The sequence below is a fragment of the Parasteatoda tepidariorum genome, chromosome 1 (genome assembly GCF_043381705.1).
Source record: "Parasteatoda tepidariorum isolate YZ-2023 chromosome 1, CAS_Ptep_4.0, whole genome shotgun sequence".
Classification (NCBI taxonomy): domain Eukaryota; kingdom Metazoa; phylum Arthropoda; class Arachnida; order Araneae; family Theridiidae; genus Parasteatoda; species Parasteatoda tepidariorum.
The window spans coordinates 15,186,680-15,205,546 of record NC_092204.1 but is presented as its reverse complement, the minus strand read 5'-3'; the positions used below and the strand labels follow the sequence as shown (position 1 = coordinate 15,205,546).

At 28.5% G+C, this 18,867-nt stretch overlaps 1 long non-coding RNA gene across 1 annotated transcript in view; it reads right to left on the bottom strand.

The window, feature by feature from the left end:
• Positions 1-18,867, bottom strand: part of LOC110282747 (uncharacterized) — a 386,010-nt gene that overhangs the window by 168,639 nt on the left and 198,504 nt on the right. Inside the window, exon 2 of the long non-coding RNA XR_011636063.1 lies at positions 17,215-17,354. This is a non-coding gene — a long non-coding RNA (uncharacterized lncRNA). The remainder of the gene's footprint in view (positions 1-17,214; positions 17,355-18,867) is intronic.

Genomic DNA, 18,867 nt, shown 5'->3' with positions numbered 1-18,867 from the left:
GTTGGATAAATTTTAGAATATGTTACTGATTAAATATACATGTAATTAAACTTTTCAAATGAAATGAACGAATTGATAGTGATTCTTTTTGTTTTTAGCATAGCCCAAAATAAGCGTTTTAAAAATGGTGAGCGTTTGAAAAACATGAACATAGCTCTCTTAAAATAGCTCTTTTAGAAAACAAGCGTAGCTGTCGCACGTTTAGGGAAATGGACATTGCTCAAAATAAAGACGGAAAATATCCCGAAAGGCACATCTTTATTGTTAAAAAATAAACCTAAATATATGACAAGTGTGTATAAAAGTAGGCGCCTCAGTAACAAATAGGACGAAATTTACTATCCAAAGAATATAATAATTCTGATATCTAATACATCATACGATATCATAAAATTCCATTTTAAAAAAATTTGTACTTTACTTTCTCAAGCTGCTGATAACCAATCTCTAAAGATTAACAATAAATAGTATATTTCCACCGACTTAACAGTAAATGGTATAATTTCATTGGATTAACAATAAATGGTATAAATTTTACCGGATCATTACATTATATTATTAACAATAAATGCTAACTTCAATTCCTCGAAACAACAATAAATGGTAAGAATTCTCCTGGATTAAAAATAAATGGTATCTTAATTGGACAATTATCTGAATGAATTGTTGGCCAAGGAGGTTTTTTAAACTAATAAAATTATAACAAAACCAAAAAAATTAGTTTTCAGAAGCGAATAAATTAACTTTTATTTGCCGATAAACTTCCAAATTGCCTCACAATCACCGTAGATTACAGTGTGTGTAAAAGTAGGAGACTCAATAACATATAGGACGAAATTTACTATCCAAAGAATATAATGATTCTGATATCTAATACATCATACGATATCGCAAAATTCAATTTTAAAAAAAAAACTTGAAAAAACTCACTCAGAATTAACAATAAATGGTATATTTCCACCAGTTTGACAATAAATGGTATAATTTCATCGGATTAACAGTAAATTGTATAAATTTCACCGGATTAACTATAAATGCTAACTTAATTTCATCGAACCAACGATAAATGGTAATAATTCTCCTGGATTAACAATAAATGCAAACTTAGTTGGATCTGAATGAATTGTTGCCCAATGAGGTTTTTTAAACTAATAAAATCATAAACCAAAAAATTAGCTTTTAGAAGCGAATAAAAAAAAATTTATTTGCCGATAAACTTCCAAATTGACTCACAATCACCGTAGATTGCTGTGTGTGTAAAAGTAGGCGTCTCAATCACAAATAGGACGAAATTTACTATCCGTAGAATATAATGATTCTGATATCTAATACATCATATGTCATTATAAAATTCAGTTTTTCGACATCATAAAATTCAGTTTCAGTTTGAAAAATCCTGTACTTTACTTTCTCACGCACCCTGATAGCCAATAACTCAAGATTAACGACAAATGGTATAAATTTAATGGAATTAACAATAAATGCTAACTTAATTTCATCGAATCAACAATAAATGGTATAATTTCATCGAATCAACAATAAATGGTATTAATTCCACCAGATTAAAAAATAAATGCTAACTTAAATGGACAATTATCTGAATAAATTGTTGCCCAATAATGACTTTTAAATTAATAAAATTATAATAAAACCGAAAAATTAGTTTTCTGAAGCGCATAAAATAAATTTTATTTGCCGATAAACTTTCAAATTACCTCACAATCACAGTAGATTGCCGCGTGTGTAAAAGTAGGCGACTCAATAACAAATAGGATGAAATTTACTATCCAAAGAATATAATGATTCTGATATCTAATGCATCATACGACATCATAAAATTCCATTTAAAAACGTCTCTTACTGCTCTTTCTCACGCTCCCTGATAACCAATCACCCTGGAATCAGGTCGTAAATATTAGGAACCTGCGCAGTTCCTATCCTTGGCAGCTCTTTGGATCTATATATAAATCAGTTGTTTGTGAAATTTGACCCCAAAATTTGATCACACCTGAGAATTTTCGCGCCTTCTTCGGCAATAAGATAAATGGGGGGGACGTCTTAGGTGACGTATACGACGCAATTTATCAGCTGAACCAGGAAAAATAGAGGGTGAGGCAATACTCAGTTGGAAGGCTTTGGGAAAAGACGGGTTTTTTCTTTGTGATATTTGCAATGTAAAGGGGAACTCCTTCAAGAAAATCCNCCCCCCCCCCCCCGAAATGCAACATATAGTGTTTGTAAATTTATTGGGGATTTTGGGGGTTTGAACTATAAAGCAAACAAGTTGTTTTAATTAATATTGTCACTTTTATAGAAAGATAAAATATTAAAACATGAGGATTTCGTTTTTTTTTCTATTTGTGAAATTTGACCAATTTTTATTTATTTCTGTATTTTCGACAATAAGTAGATAGGTAAATAATTAATTTACATCGCACTATAGCTACACAATGGGCTATTGGCGACGGCCTGGGAAACATGCCAGGGGATGATCCAAAGACATACCATTGTAATTTTGATTCTCAGCAGTAAGGATCCCATTCGTTAGGCCACTTCCTCAATTTAGACGTAGTTCCGAAGGGGAAGGAAATTTTCTCCAGATCCTTGTATCCATGGTACTGCTCAGCGATCGGTCACAGGACTTTCGATTTTATAGAGTTTACGATCACGTATACCGCATGTACTCGGGGGATCGTAGCGAAGTTGAGGTTCAAACCTCGGCCCCTCCGGACCGGAGAACGATTCTCTAACCACTGGGCTACTACAGCCCATTTTTTTTACAATTGAAAAATTTATTTATACGCTATAAGTAAGCAAAAACTGTAAAATAAAAAGTAAATTTTTTAATACTACCCTTAATAAATAAAAGTATTTGTAATAACTTACGTGTATTATAGTAATACCAAAGAGTCTAATACAAATATAGTAATTAATTACGATAGATAGTTGTTTAATTTTAATAAATTTTTGCTTTTTTTATTATTTGTTTTCAAAGTAATCAAGTGCTTAATTAATATAAATATAGTAATTAATTACGATATACAGTTGCTTTGTCTTAATAAATTTTTACTTTTTTGTATTATTTGTTTCTAAAATAATCAAATGCTTAATGTAGTAATAATGATAATTACAGCATTTGAATTATAACTATTATTTACAATAAAAGAATTAGTTATAATACAATAAAAGAATTAGTTATAATACAATAAAATAATTAGTTATAAAAATTACTGAAGTGTTTTTGTACTAATAACTAGTACATATTGTAAGTAATAATAATTGCAATTAATTGCGATAAATTTAGTATTTTTTTTAAAAATATTCAAGTGCTAGTTTTAGTAATAAAAACTAAATATAGAGTAATAAAAATTGACGCGTGTTTGACGGGAAAAACAACTTGGTAAAACACTAAAGTAAAATTTTCTTTTCCATTTTTTGTCTCTGGAAAACTATTAATGAGTACCTTTGAAGTAATGAAAAATATTAAAAAGTGCTTTGCATATCAACTTGCTGTCGTCCGAAAAAAAATTAAGCAAATACATTTTATATCATCACATTCGGCATTCGAAGTAAAATATCATACTTACACGATCAATGGAAACCTACATTAATCATTTTACCAATATTTCAACAACAAAAAATTATTTCACGTTCCATTTTCGTCATAATTAATCAAAAAAACAACTAAAAGGGTAGTATCTGATGTGCTATACTGTCCACCCTATAAGAAAACATTTTCAGCCCAATATTTACACTCATTTTTAATGATATTTAGCTAGAGTCCATTAAGATACTCAAATGAATGACCTAAGATAACCAATCCGGGTCCTTTTTGTTTACTTTTTAGACACCCTATTCCCTTTTAATCTAGTTTCTCAAAGAGGGAAAAAAATGCAATTAACGCCACATCGTGTTTCGCAGAGATGGCTATTTGAGATAGTCCCTTCCCTCCTGACCATTCCCCCCTTTAATGGCCATTTAAGATGGAGTGGGGCAGCGGGGGAAATCAATCTTCCGTTTGATTTTCCGTTTCCAATAGATTGGAAACGGAAAATCAAACGGTTGTTTTCCCTGCTTGATTAACTCCGTCGCCGGACATCGGGTTTCTTAAGTTCCATTTACTTCGCCGTACGGACACCATCTATTTCTTAAAGAAACTAAAATTTATCTCTTTCTTCTTTCTTTTTATTTAAGTTGAACCGAAACCTTAAAAACATAAAAGTATTTTTTTAAATTTATTTTTTTAAATAAAAACTCTACTATTAATTTTCTTTCAAATATTGAAAAATGGTTTTTAATTCAATTAGTAAAAAATAACATATTTATATTACGAGTGTGATTCACATTAAATGCTTTTTTTAATGAATTTTTAATGAATATTTTTATTAATTTTTAATTAATTTTTAATTAATACAGAGATGCCACTGCTCCGGACACGCCAAAATAATTTTGAAAAAAAAACGGTAAATAACAACAAAGTAAATTTTGCAAATATTTGACTACTTTGCTTGCTTTTTAAAAGGCATAGCATGACATAAGTACTATAAAGTGGCGAATTATATAAGCCTATGAATTATTTAGAAATAGTGGTGGATAAAAATCTAGTAAATTGAATTTATTAAACCAAGAATCACAATTGATAAACTACCACTTTAAAATATATACTTGCTGTCCGGAGAAAGTTGGCATCTCTGTGAATATTTTTATTAACAAATTTTTAATGAATATTTTTATTAATTTTTAATTAATTTTTTATGAATATTTTTGTCAATTTTTAATTAATTTTTAATTTTTCTTTTTTTTAGCATTTTGATTTTAATCTATTCTATTGGGCATACATAATTTATATATAATAATAACATGACCCCATCTATATGTGTTTTTAAATCTGCCTTGTATAAAGAGTGTTCCTCAATCACCTCTCTTAACACATATTTTAAGAATACTTGCGAAAAATGAAGGGAAAAAGGTATTTATTGAAGATCAGAAGCAAATGTTTTAGCTCAGAGGGTATTTAAACGCTATTGAAAATGGCTAGTGTCAAAAGTAATTGTTTGAAAAAAATGAAACCAGTTTGATTTCTAGCACATGAAGAAAATTCTGGTAGCATTACCGTATTGTATGGTAATGATATTTATAATAATAATAATAATAAAAACATAATTCTGGCTAATAAAACCAAAGTATATGGTAATCAAACCATTTATTTGATAATTTTTCTGTTCATATGGTAACTGTTTACCGAACGATCTAATTTATTATACAGTAAATTAGTAACGAAATAAATTAGTTAACTAAATTAGTAAATTAGTAATTCGTAACTAATACAAAACTTAAAACTAAATTCATCCTAATAAATGGCTTTAATGCCTTGCTATAATGTATCATGATAAAATTTCAAAATTTTTTCACAGCTTCTAAATTTTATCTCATATGATAAAAAAAAAATTTTAAAAAATTTTAAAATTTAAAAATCATACTTTATTGTTTATTTTAGTAAAGTCTTTACCAATGCACTTCAGTAAAAATTTCCGAGCTCTTTGGTGTTCTCCTAGAGTTCTCCTAGAAGTTTTTACCATATTCTGATAGTTTTTACCATATTTTTTTCTTAATTTAAAAAGAGGAAGGAGTTGAAAGGTGATTGCTAGAGTAGAGTTTCCAAATAACTTAAAATTTTTCTGTCAGCTTCACCAGGTAATCAAATAAGTCTAGATGTAATTACAATGCTTATAACGACTAATGTTCTAATTATTTTAAAACATTTAGAAGTCATTTTTTTAAAATTTGCTTTAGAATTCAATCATTAAATTTCAAGGAATAAAATATTTTTACTCATGTATATATGCGAATAACAAGACACATTGTAGCCACTTGATTTTTAATGATTTGCGCAAATCATGTTCAAATATTAAAAATGTATTATTTTCCTTTTTAGTATCAAAAAATGGAGAAAATAATCTAATTTTTAATTGAATAAACACTTGAACAAAGAATATCATGAATTTTTTTTTCCTTCTTTTTTTTCAAATTAAAACATCAAAGTCAAATTCTTTATGTTTTCTGAAATAATGATGCTTTAATTAACATAACACCGTAAAAAGAGAAGAAAAAAAATAAGATTAATGACGAAAGCCCTTACTGCATATTTTTCTAATTAATGATGTAGTCTGCATATTCCAAGATTTACCGTTGTTCATTAATTTAAAAATCCTGTGTACATTACAATTTTTTTTTCTACATTACGAGGCTTAAAGTGACTTTTCACATATTTTAGCACATCTCATGTATACATTTTTTTTTTCAGTTTATTCAATTGTGAAATTTTAATTGCCTTTAACATTCGATTCTGCAATTAGAAATTCTGCGGTACTAATTGATGTTGAGTTCTCCAAGTAGTCATAATTTCGATTTATGCTCTCTTAATATTTAAAGCTAATTAATTTAATTTGAAAACTTGAATAGAACGCAATTCAATTCTTCTTTCTGTTGCATAATATAGTTTTTTAAGGATTTTTTAACTATTATAATTTTTGATAATTAGGAATATTCAAGTGGTTTAATAGACAGATGTAATTTGGATAGGCTTAAATTTTAGAAGAATTTCTTTAAAAATATCTATTTGAATGGACAATTATAGTAACTTTTTGATAATTGATGCATCTAAACTAAGCAGGTGCATAAGTTATACAGTGCTCAAAAAAAAATTAAACCATTTTGAATCATTTTTGATCTAATAATCGGATCTTCGCGTTTTAGAACTCAATCTTAATGGTTCTGAGGGTTGACCTCAAATATGATAATTAATTAGTACAAAGGAAATTTTAGGTTACGCAATCAAACACAAAATTGTATTTTCTTCTAATAAACATAATTTTTTTTCCCGAAAGATTCGAATTTTTGGTCTCAAAAAATATATGGGGTGGCTGTAATCTAAGAAATATGGTGTCAATAGTTTGAACCTAAAAAAATTTACTAAAAAAGTTGACTTTTAAAATTCGATTTCTCAGAAACTATTCGACCGATTTCATCCAGATTCTGTATTTTGCTATTCAAAATGTAATTCTTTAAAAGGGTGTAAAGAATTGGTACACCTTGTATAATTTGCAATTCAAATTTTTTTCGACTATTATTAAATAAAATAATAAATATTTACTTAATGTTATTTTTTGCATGGAATTATCTTTGGATAAACGAATTTCATAATTGGATGCAAAAATGTTTCAATTCACTTAAAAAGTTCACAAAAAGTTAATTAATTTCCCAGATATGGCGAGCGAAATACGGCATATCTCGATAAATTTGATCGCTCTCTTAAGCAAACTGAAAGGACCATATTTCCCAGATTGCGGCTACGCCCTAAACCGTTGAAGAAAAGATATGTTTATTCAGAGAAAGTGCGTTTTTGTGTCTGACTTCGTAAGAAGAATCGTCTGCACTAACTAATTTACATCTTTGAGGTTAACCCCCTCAAACCATTAAGATCGAGTCCTAGAACGCGAAGATCCGATCAAAATTATATCAAAAATTATTTATGATGATCCGTTTTTTATTTTGTGCATCGTACATCATATCATTTAAGGGACTATCATTTAAGAGTTTAAACTTGTGGGTACAGGTGCATTTAGTATACGCTCATCAGCAAGGTGTAAACAAGCAATTCGAATCTAGCGCTTGCATTGGAGCAATTTTGAAAGTTTCAAATAAGAATAGCGATTTTTCGGTTGTATTTACCCAATTTTAAAAGTTTTAGATAAGAAGAGAGAATTTTTAGCCAAATTGACAGAATTTTAGAAGTTTCAGATTACAATTTTGATTTTATAAAAAAAAAATTATGATTTTTTAGCCTTTAACAATGCACCCTTGGATCATTTGTTAATGGTTAAAAAAATGTTGTAAGTTTAATTTATTGTTAATCTAAACTGTAATGTTATCGTTAATCCCATGTTAAAACGTTAACTTATTTTCCAGATCCCAAAAAATAAGAACTGGTGTTGGAAATCCACTCAATCGGAAATTTCTTAAAAACATTCTTAGAAAAAAAAATGATTCCTATTTTTTTTAAAGATCATTGTTATCATTAAAATTATTCGAAAAAAAATGGACGAAGTTTTTTTTTTTATGGTTAATTGAATTTTTCACCGACATGCCTGTCAGCTTATATATTAAGTTCACGTCTGCCACTGCTTGGCGGCAGTAATTTGTGGTGATGAACTGCAAGAAAAGATTGAGGGGAAAAAAAGAAGGAAAAAAGAAATATCAGCGCCAACAAGACGACTTCAAAAAAATTTCGTTCTACCATCGCCTTAACAACTGCATTGGATTAAGTTGTTAAGAAATCATCTGTACGTCCCCAGGCATTGGCTACTTATAAAAGAGGTATGTTAATCCCCTCTATTCAAAATGTGCTCTGGTATTTGATTACCAGAAAAGAAAAACGTTACATTTATTAGTGGTGTTTGTTTTTATTTCGCCAATCATTGGCGGCTTTTTGGAGAAAAAGGAAAATGAATTAGTCTTCTACGGGTTCCCCTTTATATTGAATAAGATGGATGGCTTCTTTAGGGTCCTTTGTGAGTGCTGTGATTACTTCCAATTTGAATAGTTACCCAGGAATGATTTGTAAGGATGCTTTTAAAGGGTAATATTTGCCTCAAGGTTACTTTGGAGAGGTGTTTTGTATAGCGATATGCTCTTCGACATTTGGAATAAGGGAATGATTCTGTGTGCATTAGTTTTATGAAATGATGCCATTCAAGTGATGACTCAATTCATTTTCAATGATAAGGTCTTAATTAATTAGGATTAATATATTTTTTTTATGAGAAATGGCATTTGATTAGACATTTATAAATAACTTTATCGTTCTAGTTCAGCTGTTTGAATCTAATAGTTTAATGATTTTGTTAAGTATTTCGTTTTTTACGTGAGGTTGTTGATCATTGACACTTTTTTTTTTATCTTTGGTTTTTACAAGAGAAATTATGCAATATAAATTTTAAAAAATAAACTCATGGTTTTTTTTCCAAGAGATTAACTTTGGTTGAAATATGAAGTAAATAAATTAATGTTCTGCTATTATAATAAGAGAATTTATAGAGTGGATTTAAAAAATAAATAAAATAAAGCACGTGATCTATTATTTTTGCAAGAGAACTTACTCTGCAGAAATTTTAAAAAAATATTCATGGTCTAGTGCTCTTACAAAAGAATTCATACAGTGGAAATTTAAAAAAATAAACACAAAATTGAAAAAAAAAACAGCAAATAAACTCGTGCAACAATCAACAAGTTTTGCAGAAAATTTAATGTATTTAAAAAAAAAATGGAAAAAAACTGAGATTTTTGAATTTAATTAAATATTTCTGATCTTTTTCAAATAGCTCAGTCTCATATGTGCAGCCAAAAAAATAAAATAATGGATTACTCTTATTTGAACTATTAGTCGAATTTTCAGTTCGAAAACTACTTAGGCAATGTCTAAAATATGTATAGCAGTTAAGTGGAACATGCTTACTTTGATGCAAAAACACACTTTTTCTCAATATATATATATATATATATATATATNGGATGTATCTTAGAGAGAGAGAGAGAGAGAGAGAGAGAGATGTTTTAATTGATTTAGAATTTTAAAAACAAATACCTCGGAACAACTCTCGTATCATATACATTAGAAATCTTAATACTAATTTAACGTAATTAATCACGATTAATAATTTTAAATTGTTAATTTTTACAATATAAAGAAAATGTTATTATCGCGATTCAAATCTGAAATTCATCTTTGAATTCAAATTCAAGTAGGACACCAGAATAGCTCGTAAAATAAAAATAACATCATTATTTTTTATTTTCTTATTTTGCATTATCAAAAAGGAAATAAATCGCAATGAAAAGAAGAAAAAAGAGCTAACAAAGGTGAATTTTGAAAAATATATTTGTCATGTATGTTTTAAAACTGAAATTAAAAAAGAGTTTTAGAATATATTTCTGAATTCCATTTCAAATCTATTTGCTTTTAAAACATATGTTTTTGAAACAAAAAAATAAATTTCTTCCTATTTGCAATGTTCCTACGTTTCTCAATGCAAAATTCAAACATTTACGAACGTAAAATTTAATGAGTTTTTAGATGCAATAATTTTTATTTACTTCTAAGTGTTTTAACAAGAATAAAACTACCCTTTCATTTTTATTTTTCCCGCTTTATTACATGCATGACAAAATGCATAAAAGTGGTTTTTAAAAATGAAAATATAGCAATTTATGAATTAAAAACTCGAAGATAAATAATTATTCGACAAATCCCCTGACGTCAACATAATTTTAGCTCGATTTAAAAAATAAATGATTGAATTCTCACGAGTAATCGGAAAAGTTAAATTTATAGTACCTTTAAAAAATAAGCAAATTCCTCTTATTCTAAAGAAGTAATTTACTTTCATACTTTCGTTGAAAGAAAGGTTAGACGAAATTTATTTCGAAAAGCGATTTTATAATAATTGCGTTGAAATAAAAAGCTTAAATTATTATTTAAATTACAAATTTGTATTTTGTTATATTTCAGAGAAGTAGAATTCCCTGAGTAACAGTTTGTAAAGAGCACAATCTCAACCACAATATGGCTGTATTTCCCAATTTAAAAAAAAAAGCAGTTAGATTTTTGCAAATCCCTAGTTGTTACATATCGCTTTAAAATAGAGATAATAATTTGTTTTTTGAATTATAAAGCGCTTGGAAACGGATGTATGCGTATTTTATAAAATAGGATTCTTCATGAATTATTTATGAGGAATTCATTTAAATATATTTTTTAGGTAGTTTTATAAAAATGAAAAATACAGTTTGAATACCTTTTATGCAATGTTTGTTTGCTAATTACAAAACAAAAAACTTTGGGAGCGTTAGTTTTTAAAGCTTATAATTTGCACAATAATCAAAACACTTTTCAGAAAATACAAAATTTAGAGTTTTATTAAAAATATATATAAATTCAATAGCAATTTAATAATTAGTTTGGAAAAAAATAAGCATTTTTCAATTTAGAAATATAGATGAATAAACATCATACAATACACAAAATAAGTTCACTTTTTTTGCCGGTATAATTTTGATTTTCGACTATTCGCGAAGAAAACATTAAAAAAATTATAATTATTTCTTTAATTTCATTATACTAAATATTTTTTAAACTGTTTAATTGCATTTTCAAATAAATACAAAATAATTGCGGTGAAATTCGAATATTTTTACTTAAATTTCAAAAATAGAGTAGAACTCTAATTGTAAGTTAACCTGACAAAGTTTTTTCATTGTTTCTAAAAATGCACTTATTGAAAGATTTTAGTGCTTATGAATAAGTATTTTTTTTTAAAATAACGAATTTCTTTTTTTTTTTGCTAATAAATAACTGATTCATATAAATTACGCTATTTCTGTAAACAAGCATTATACACATTTTTCAATTAAATTTCGTTTTTATAATGAATAAGAAGAGTTTTTCGTTTAATGATTTGTGAGGAGTAAAATACGCAGAGTTATGTCCAACTTTGGAAAATTTTAATCTTGAAATTTGAAAAGAGAAATAATTTCATAGTTGTTTACTTTTTACGTTTTTGGAGAGAGAAAATTTTACTATCACAGATATTAAAATTAAGTGAAGACTTTTAAAAGTAAGGAGAATTATAATTTCGAGGTCAGTTTTAAAAAAACAGAGCAAAGCGATTATATTATCCTTCTGCACATCACAAATTTATTCACATCTGGTTATAATTAAAATCTTTTCATATGTAATTTACAAAACCGAGAAATAAACAGATTATATTGCAGCACAAATTTTGCTTCCTTCGAGAAAACGTATGTTTTTAACAAAACCAGAAAAAATCATTCACCTATTTTGATTTTTTTTTAACCTACAATTCATGAAAAATACATTTATAAAGAATATGTTATCTTACAATAAATAATTTAATCTTAAAATAAGAGTTTCAATGTATATTTATGCAAAAAGTAAATGCGAAACAAATGCCAGAATATTTTGGACTATTAATGTATAAGAAAGTACTATAATTAGCCTCAGCACCCAATAGCTTACAATTTGTAAAATATAAGTGCAGAAACATTAACAATCAGTATTAAATTAAGAAATGACAATACTGGGCTGTCAACTGCTACACGTTTTGCAAAATAGTGGTAGACAATCAAAACAAAATTTTCAGGGTTTTTCGTAACTGTAGGGGAGAGTGTGGTCAATTGTAACAGGGTACGATTGTAACAGAGCAAAAATTTCGAGTGTCGGGTTCTAGATTTGGTTCATACGTGGCGCAGAAGGTGTATTTAATAAATCTACATGTACACCCCTGATGGCAACCATTTTTATGTACTTTTGAAAGAGTTACATCACAAAAGATATTTTCACGCCACGCAAGTACTTTTTTTGGTATTAGAATATTATATTGTAACAAAGTAATTTTGTTTAAACAAATAAAAATTAGTAACCGAATATGTAAGTGGACACCTTAATTAACATTTCAATAAAAAAAAGATTAGTTTTGCTAATTAACTAGCATTGTTTTTAACAAATGAAGCTGAAATGGCGTCTTGGGGACAATTGTAACAATAAGTAAAGGGACGATTGTAACAGCTGAAAATAAATAATCTTATGTTTACAAACCATTACTTAACTCTTTAAGAACCACCAATAGTTTCCTATATCATTTATATTATGTTGCATGTGCATTATTTTATTTGTCACCTTTCACAGCATAAATTAAAATTTTTAACCCCTTAAAGTTAAAAGTTTAACCCTTTAGGTCTCTGCTCATTATTATTTTTACTCCTAAAATATCACTACTATTTTGATCAATAAAAAAATATATCACAACTATGATAATATGTATAATTAACTATGTTTTAGTTGAATTTATGAACTGTTACAATTGACCCCGTAAGTGGGGACAATTGTAACAAGTGCACGACTGTCAAAAATTGTTAATAACTAATATAATAACATTTAAAATAAGGTATTCGTTTTTTTTTCTAGTAGAGGATAGTCTACTTCACTCGTCTGTCAATTAATACTAATAATATATTGGAATTTTTGTTAGTTAAAAATAGTTAAGTAAAAAATGTTACAATTGACCCCTTTCTCCCTTACCAATACTTTAAAAGCCTCACTACGAAAGTGCTGGAATAAAAATTTCACATAAAATTTCGAACCATTTGCGTATAGTGGAAATGCGTATAGTAGAAAATAACTTAAAATCAAATTTACAAAGGAAAGAATACAGTAAAACAAAGATTTAACTACCACTGGAGGAATTTCTTCTAAAAATTGTAGTAAGTTGGAACTTCTGAGATTGTATAAGAACACAAAAATTTGTTCACAAGGACACATCGCTCCAGTACTGCAACAGTATATCGTAGTAAATTAGTGCTATATGTTCATATTTTTGTATTTGGATTACACAAATCAAAAAAAAAATATCTTTTTCAAAATGTCTCTCAATTATGAAATATTTTTGATGATGTTGATTGATTACTATTTGTTGCATGATTTACCATTAGGTGAAGGAAATAGTGGTTGTTCGAAGAAAACAGCGCTTGAAGAAATATATTGTTGAATCATTGTAGGAAATAATTGTTATCCATTTGTTCAATTATTCTATTGCTTTGATTGATGAAGTCAACTAATGTAGAGAAGCATCAAACTTGATAAATAATAAAAAAGTTTTATTTTTGAAAATATGGAGCTCCAAAGTAAAGAGGAATCTTCAGTTGTATGTTCATATGAATTATTAAATATAATAAATTTTAAAAATGTCCCGGAGAGTGTGGCTGCAAGGGAAATTCCCACAAGACACTTACGCCCTTCAAGGAATCAAAAATGCAAGTGACATGTATATACGTTAGAATAATTTTTGCTAAGGAAAGTTAAGAAATCCATGTATTGGCTATTAATTGATTTATTTCATTGCCAAGGCTCTTTTTCTTAAACTTGTGCCTTCAAATGTGTGTGTGGTAAAGAAAGTATGAGAAATAATAACGAATTTTAATAAAGCCAAAACACTTAGTAGCTTTGTGACGATTTTCGAGTTTTATGCTAATGTGTAATGCACATGTAAATGTAATCTCTATAAATAAATAGTATTCTACATTTAATTCAAGGTTGTGGTATAAAAGGATTGCATATTACAGAGATGCCAACTTGCTCCGGACAGCAAATATATATTTTAAAGTGGTAGTTTATCAATTGTGATTCTTGGTTTAATAAATTCAATTTAGTAGATTTTTATCCACCACTATTTCCAAATAATTTATAGGCTTATACAATTCACCACTTTGAAATAATTATGTCATGCTATACCTTTTAAAAAGCAAGCAAAAATAGTTAAAAATTTGCAAAATTTACTTTGTAGTATTTACCGTTCTTTTAATTATTTCGGCTTATCCGGAGCAGTTGGCATCTCTGATATTATATCAATATTTTTATTTATTGAGAAAGGTATAAAGCAAAATAATAATTTAGCTTTTAAATAAAAATATTTTAGGCATATTTTTCCGTAACATTCTCTATATTTGTATTTCTGTTCTTAGAACGTACATCATTCCATTATACATCAGTTAATACACACAAATCTTCGCTCGATATTTGCCCCAGTAACCCGCATGAAAGTCTGGACGATTCAATTCGATTTCTCGTGGTCGGGTTGGTCCGGTCAAGTTTTCGATTTTCGAAACTCGACTCCGTGAGAGCACGATGACGAACTCGAAGACTCTCCTTCCCGATCAAACTCAGATGCAAATGCGGACAGAGGACTTAATTAAACGGCACCCGCCGTCACCCCCTCACACCCCCCGCATCACACAAGCAGGTAGTTAATCCCGCCATTGTTGACGACGTCCCCCACCCATCCGCGACACGAGACCCCCGGTTCCTCTCGCTCTCCATCCTCTTCTTCTTCTTCTCTTCTTTAGAAGATTAGGCTTCATCACAATGGCAACACCTCGTATCTTGAGCCGCCAGAAGCTGACAGGGGAAAACGGGAAAACTGGAGCTGGATGGCGTCTTAATTGAGCGGGCTTTTCCCTCCCATCACACGTGGAGGGGAAGGTGATATCACGTGAGGGTGGAATGGTTTTCCAGGGATTAAGTGGGGCATGAATGCAGAAGATATGGAAAACGGGGGTCTAAAGCTTTTCAGTTTGACCTCCTGGTGTTAAAGAAAACTATCTCAGTGGCGGTTGCATATGTATATGTGCAAGCACAGAGATTATAGGGGGATTTTTTTTAATTGTGTATTTTTTTTGGGTCGGAAGAAATATATTGTTCTGAATCAATAATAAACCCAAATCGAGGAAATGTTAGTTAAATGGATGCCATACCTCAGGAGAAACTTTTCATCACAAATTCTGTTTCAAATCCATTACTAATTTAAAATTAAAAAGGAAGAAAAAGTAAGGAGTTCAAACAAACCTAGAATAAGCCATGAAATTTCTAGTACTGAAAGAAAAAATTTTTTAAAATATCAAATGAAAATAAATTATGAGAAGATTACTTAGGATTACGCAATGAAGTTCTCTTCCAAAAATTTTTTTTTGCATTTTGATATTTTTAAAATAAAAAATTTTAAGCAATTGAACTTTCATGGCTTATTCTAGGTTAGTCTGAACTCACTTTTTCTTTCTTTTTAATTTTAAATTAGCAATGGAAGTGAAAGACAATGAACAATGAAAAATTTCTCCCATAGTATGGTGTCCTCTTTATTACCTCATCCTGTAGCGGATTTTATTTTTTTTTTCAATTTTTTGGGCAATGTATGAGATACTTTAGTGCAATGTACGTTTTAGAAATCACCTCAATTCTAAAATCAGAAATTTTTCTGGAATCTTTGTTAGAATAGTAAAATATAATTCCTGAGACAAATAAAGAAACTAATAAAATGACAACTTCAGAAACAAGAAAAAGAAAACGAAAAGACTTACTCTAGTAAGAAATAAAGGAAACAAAAAAGTAATTCTTGAGTCAAATAACGGAATTAAAAAAGACAAACATAGGATATAAAACAAAATTTTCTTAGAAAAATAAAAGAATTAAAATGATAACAGACAAATAACGAAAATGAAAAGATCACTCCCGTGGCAAATGAAGGTAATAAAATGGACAAACATAGGAAATAAAGTATCTTATTTTATTATAGGAGATAAATAACTGACTGACCAGCCTATACGGTGGTCAGGGAGCTGACTTCGTCTCAAGAGGGTCCCGGGTTCGAATCCCGAACAGAGGCATAGATGTTATTTCCTTCCTCCCCCTCTCTCTCCGTACTCTTCTTACTGCGTAGGCAACGTTTGTCCTTCTAATATGGTGATTTAATATGATGATTAACATGGTGATTAATAATGTGATTAATATGGTGATTAATACGGTGTTGAGTGCTCAACATATCTTCCCTTCTGATACCCGAATTACGAATTTCAGTATGTAAGGGTGGGGTATAGAGAACAAAAGAGATAAATATAAGTAAAAAAGATAAATCCTGAGACAAATAAAAAATACTGTACAGATTTTTTCAGTTGGAAATAACGGAAATAAAAAGATAACTAAGAAAAATAAAGGAAATAAAATGGACAAACATAGGAAATAATACAATACTTTCTGAGATAAATCGAAAGAATTAAAAAGATAACTAAAAAAAATAAAGGAATTAAAATGGACAAACATAGGAAATAATACAATACTTTCTGAGATAAATAGAAAAAAATTAAAAAGATAACTCCCTAAGTAAGTAGAAGTAAAAAATAACTACTGATACAAATAAGCGATGTGAAGTGTTAACTCCTGAAATAAACAATGAAAATAAATATAGAGAGAGAAATGAAGAAAATAAAATGATAACTTCAAAGACAAAAAAAAGCGACTTACAAGAAAAACAACGAAAGCTAAGTTATAAACCCTGGGACAAAAGTATAATGCCAAAAGATAACATCTTAGACTAATTAAAAAAAAATAAAGAGATAATCCCAAGGATAAAAAATAACTTCTAAGCAACTTTGTAATCTCAAGTGTCATGAATGCACAAATCCAAGTATTTTTGCGGGTATAAAAACTTTCCTCCAAATAATTTCACAATAGTTTTCAATTCAAAAAAAAAAAATATTGATAACGAAATAGTATTTTCAATTATTTACTTCTATAAAATTATAAAGGCTTACTTTTTCAGTTAAGTAAATTCTAATAAGTGTTGTAATCCATTAGAAATTGAATAATTTCCTCTCGAATCTAAAACTTCTTCTTGTCAGTTGAATAGATGAAATTTCACTGCAATTCACATTCATTGTAAAAACCACTAAACCTGAAAAATAAGAAATATATATAATATTAAAATATACAAACAAAAAAAAAGTTATGCTAGTTTAGCATTTTTTTTTAAAAAATTATAGAAAAATAAATTTTTTATGAAATTAAATAAAGCTATTAACTTTATTAAATATTAACAAATACATTACATATATTCTCACATTTAATTATCTAGCTAATCTCCAAAGTTGTTATTCACTTCATTATCAGAAATTTTAGATTGTTACAAACCATAATATCGTTCAAATTAGTTCCGAACTTAATAAGGTGCTAAGTTGAATCATGTTATCGTACATTTTAAGCTACACGATATTATGGTTTAAAACATGGTTCAATTTATCACCTTGTTAAGAGTGTAGGAAAAATGCATTGTAATATTATTCGGCTTTGAATTGATTTTTCTGAGTGTTGAAGTTCAACCTTTAGTACTTTTTCGGACAACAGCAGTTCCTAAAACATGCGTTTTTGTAAAGATCAAATTATTCAACATGATAGTTTTTAAACAGACTTTTTATTATGTCAGGATTACTCGGAACCACGCATCCTGTAATAATTTATTTGCATTTTGATATTTTGAAAACATTTCAGCGTTTTAAACTTCACAGCTTACTAAATGTTTACCTGAACTTGCTTTTCTTAATTTCCAATGTAGGTTAAACAAAATTTACCATAAAAAGTTTATCCCGTGGTATAGTTCCTTCTATGAGGATGATATAGCAAGAGAAAAATTTTTGGTCACAAATTTTCTTTCATCTCCAGGAGTAATTGAAAATTTAAGGAGCAGAAAAAGTAATGAAATTTCAAATGCCAAAAAGAAATTTTAAAAGTATCAAAATGAAAGTAAATTAGATTCATGGCCTACTTTTTACCTGAACTCGTTTTTTCTGTATTTAAAATTTTAAATTTGTTATAGAGGTGAAAAAGAATTTGCTGCGAAATGTTTCTCCGGTGATATGGCGTCCTCTAAAGCAACTGGTTTAAATATCTAATAGCCAAGTATAATTGCAACTACCAACGCTCTAGCGGTGTTAAATTTCCTGATGTACCCAGAAAATTCATATGTTTTAATGTAACGTATCATTTATTTGTTTACTTTTGATCTCAAAATTTCACTTTGACTTTTAATCAAACTCTTTGGAGAGCCAAATGGAAGGTAGTTATTTTTCCTTTCTGCTAAAATGTGCTTACATGCAGCACAAAAACGATGTCTTCTCTTGTAAAAATGATAAACAAATCTGATCTTTACGAACGAAAAAATTTGCTTCTCTTTGAAAAAAAAATCAGAAATATGTAACTGTCAAATGGCAACAGTTTCATACTTTTTTTTATTAATTAAATACACAAATATGCAACAACTGGCGCCGGCAATAGATATTTCAATTTACGGAAATGGATAAACCGATAAATGCAAAGAAAACTTCCTGTTGCCAGATTCTCCTTTCAAATTCCTTCCCCCGCTCACTGTTGCCACCCTCGACATGAAATAAAATATTAATATAGAAGAAGCA